Source organism: Octodon degus, unplaced genomic scaffold (assembly GCF_000260255.1).
Source record: "Octodon degus isolate 3935 unplaced genomic scaffold, OctDeg1.0 scaffold00028, whole genome shotgun sequence".
Classification (NCBI taxonomy): domain Eukaryota; kingdom Metazoa; phylum Chordata; class Mammalia; order Rodentia; family Octodontidae; genus Octodon; species Octodon degus.
Window position 1 is genome coordinate 12,999,221 of NW_004524604.1, and position 4,576 is coordinate 13,003,796.

Below are 4,576 nucleotides of genomic sequence, written 5' to 3' on the forward strand. Positions count from 1 at the left end.
AGAGAGAGAGAGAGAGAGAGAGAGAGAGAGAGAGAGAGAGAGAGAGAGAGAGATCTTTGGTGTCGCCCATTTTACTGCTGCTGCCACTGTCATAGTACATGAAGAAGCTTGTTAGGTGATATGAAAAAAGATGTGGGAGAAACTGCCTTTAAAATCTGCTTCTGGGCACCAATTTTCATTCTGCTAGGCCACCATCTTCTCTGTTTCCAATGTGTCCTTTTATTGCTTCTCTTTTTCTTTTCTTTTGCCTTCCAACTACCCTAACTGCCAATTTCTCTTTTTGTCTGAACACCTATTTCCTATTTCACAGTACCTATTATATATTTTGGTTCTCATTTACACTTCCAGTTTCTCACATCAGAGAGACAATGCAACATTTATCCTATGTGTCCAATTAATTTCACTTAGGAGTATGGTCTTAAAGTCTATCTATTTAGCTAAAAAAGTCTCAAACTTGTCCTTCTTTATATCTCTGAAAAATACTCCTTTGTATAGAAATACATCTGTGTTATCTAGTAGTTGTTGGGCGTTTTGGTTGATTTCAAGATTTAGCTATTACAAACTGTGCTACTATACACAGGAGCATGCACATATTGCTGTGGAATGATGCTTTTAATTCTTTGTAAAAGATATAAAGAAGGGGAATAGTTGTGTTCAATGGAATCTCTAATCAGAGTTTTTTGAGGAAGCTCCACACTGACTGCCACAGAGGGTGTACCAGTCTGCGTTCCCGCAAACAGTGGAGAAGGCTTCCCTTTTCACCACAGCTCCACGAGTATTTGTTACTGATTGATTTCATGATGGCAGCCATTCTTTCTGGAGTAGCAGGAAATCTCAGCACTGTTTTAATTTGCGACTCTCAAGTGATCAGTAATGAACCTTTTTTCATGTATTTATTTGTCAGTTTTATTTATTCTTCCAAGAAGTGTCTATTCATTTAAGATGCCTATTTTTGGATTGGATCTATGAATTTGTGGGGGGTCTGATTTTTTTAAAATCCTTTATCTGAAGGACTACTAGCTAAGATGTTTTCCTAGTTTATGGGTTTTTTTTCACTCTGTTAGTAGATCCTTTTGTTCTGCAAAATCTTTTTAGTAGGATGAGATTCCAGTAGATGATTATTTTTAATATTCCCCGCACATTCAAGGCTTTGTTCATGAAATCTTTGTCTGCACCTATGTTTTTAACTGTTCTGTCGATCCTCTGCTCCAGGAGATTTAATGTTTCTGTTGAAAAGAGGATCTGGATGAAATTTTTGCACAGCCTAGTTCATTGTAGCCCCGTTCACCATAGCAAAGAAGTAGAAATACCATAAATGTATGTAGATAGGTGAATGTGTAAAGAAATTGTGAGAGGTGGGTGAGATAGCTTGGTGATCTAAGTACCTGCCTGGCAAGTGCAAGGACCCAGGTTCAGTCTTCAGGACTGAATGTCATGCCAGCCCCCAGTACCCTGGGTGAGCTGTGCTGGCCCGAAGCCAGGCATGGTGGTGCACATGCAATCCCAGTGCTAGAGAGGCTGAGACCAGAGGATCAGTAAAAGTCTGGGCTGTGTAGTGAGACCTTGTACCAAAAAATAAATAAATAAATAAATAGGGGGCTGGGGTGATGGCTCGGTGGAATAAGCACTTCCTGAGTTCAATCCCTAGTTCCACCAAAATAAATAAGCAAACAATAAATAAATAAATTAGAGAATTGTACATACATGTAAAGTAAAATTACTTTGGCTTTAAAAAAAGAAATTCTATCACAAACGAATCTTCATGATATTATGCTAAATGAAATGAATCAGGCACAAAAAAATACTGCATGATTCCGCTTGAATGAAGCACCTTAAGTGAAACTTACAGAAATGAAAAGTAGAATGGCAGTTGTTAAGAGGGCAGCTGGGGAAAAGAAAGCTATTATACAATGGGTATAAAATTTTACTTTTATGACTAACATTTTCTATGGATTTGTTGTCTATCAGTGTGTATATAATTAATATCACTGTATTGTTTATTACAAATAATTAAGATTGTAAACTTTGTTTTTCAAACCACAATAAGTATAGCAGAAAAGAACAAACATTCATGATATATTGTTAATAAAATTATTAACTTAAAAGTTGATAAAGAGCTCATATATTCTCTCTCTCTCTCTCTCTCTCTCTCTCTCTCTCTCTCTCTCTCTCTCTCTCTCTTTCTCTCTTTCTTTCTTTTCCCTGTATCTAGGGCAGGGTCTACAGGGTGTTCAGGATCTCACTACATAGATTGGACTTCTAGTGATCCTCCTGTTTACAGCCTCGCAGATGCTGGGATTACAAGCACGTGCCACCATGCCCAGTCTCAATCTTCGTCTCAGTGCGCCCCAGGGGTGGGGCCTGCCATGCAGGCCAAAGTCTAACCCCAGCTGCTGTGCTCTGCCTAAGCAGATGCTTTAGTCTGCTGAACTACTGGGCTGGTCCTATAAATTGTTCATTAATTTTTAGAGTACTTATATTAAATTTAACATTTAAATAGCCAGTTTTGACTTAGGTTTCCCTGAAACTTGATGAAATTTTGAGTCATTTTCTCAGAGTATTTTGATGGTTTGTAAATATATATATATATATATATATATATATATATATATAAGAAAACTTGATTTATTTTTGTTACTGTTTTACATGAAGTTGGTATTATATATTTGGCTTAAGACTTTTGACTTTAGAGGAATGATTTTGTAGCATTCTAGAGTGAATAGCAGCAGATTTTATTTATTGAAATTTGGTTGATGATTTTCTTGAGCATTGCTATTTTCTGGAATTTGGCAGAAATATGTGATCTAGACAGAAAAATGCAGCTTGCTTCCTCTTGCTAATTTTACGCTTGGAATTTATTCTTTGGGTGGTGATATGCCATTTTGACCTTTGCTTTACATGAAAAGGAAAGAGATCAAATAAAAAAAAATTCTTAACTCAGAAAAACTCAAGGTACAAGTCCACTTTGGCTTGAGCCATAGATAGCAACAATGTCATTCATAGTTTCTTTGAGTTGTTTGTGATTCATTTTGTCTAGGAAGTATATGGCCTTTGAGTGCATCACAAAGGTGGAGAGAGAAAAGGAAATATGTATGACTAAATTTGATGTAAGTTGTTACTGCTACAAGACAACTACTTTTCTCATTTATTTAAGTAATGCAATCTGTCAAAATATGTGTTTCAAAGCTGATTCTGCCGCGAAGTACTATGACAATAGGGTGTTTTTCATAATTTCATGTTACAATGCTGATTTCATGCTGATTAGAATATTATGTTGTAGTAAACATCATTCGAAGTATCGTATTTAATTGCTTTACACATACAATAGCTCAGAAGATGGCTTTTTTGTGTCTCTAAGGCAATGTCATTTCATTTGTCTAACTTTTCCAGATGTAGTGGTTGTCCAATGAGAATAGAAACTGTATTTTCCTTGTTTACAGTAACCTCCCCAGAACAAGTATTGTGCCTACACATCACTCGCATAACCAAGCTTTTAACTCTATTAATGACTTATAGACAAATCTGGAGACTGTGGCTCCTTTTTCTACTTCACTCATGAAAAGCAACAGAACATAAAATCTGCTATCCAAATAGTATCTGATATTTCAAAAATTTGTATCAAAACACTTTTGAAAGAGAGTAAATTTCTTCATTGCAAGTTGCTTTCACTTATAAAATAAAAATTTAGAAAAGGTCACCCTATATGAATGTGTCAGTACAAGACTAAATGCAGAGAATGCTGATTGAGAAGTTTTATTTTAGAGAATGGCTATTTGAAACTTACTGCAGAATAGAAGTTATTAAGATAACAGCACACACTGAGTACGTGCTGTCGCCTGGGTAATGGAAGCAGGCCAACCACTATCATTATTTTCTTCTGAATTTTTTTCTTTTTCTGTAAAACCCCTAGCTTCATGCTGCCGTGGATCTCCACAAGTGACACAGATATGGATGATGTCAACTTCTTAGATTTTCATTTCAATACTTCGAGTCAATATACTTTGATCATTATAGAAGTTCAATATGAACCATTTCTATTTACTTATTTATTTATTTGGTACAGGATCTCACTAAGCAGCTCAGACTCATAGTGATCCTCTTGTCTCAGCTTTCCCAGTGCTAGTGACACAGGGAGAAAAACTGATCTTGGGTGGGTGAGCTCCAAACCATATAGGGAACCTCCAAATGACATGGGGAGAAACGATCGCCTGACCTGATCTGCACGAGATCGTGTTCTCTAAAACTGAAGAGTGAATTTTAGGAACAAACAGAGGTTATGAGCAGAATATATTTATCGAGGGAAAGAAAGCTCCTGTCCAAGAGAGCTCCCCCACCACGGGTAGTTCTCCAGGAAGTTGTCTCTTCCAGGGACTTTTATAGTGTAAAACCATGTGAGGCTAAAGTAGAGGAAAGGGGAACTTGCTTAGGTGGATTGGAATGGGATAAAACTATGGTCAAGCAATGGGATTGAAAGCACCATTGCTCAGGTAAAGTTGATTATGCCCAGGGCCAAATGAGGAAATGAGTCATTGAGTAAGCGGGCATGAATATGGACAGAGTCTCTTCCTGATGGGGG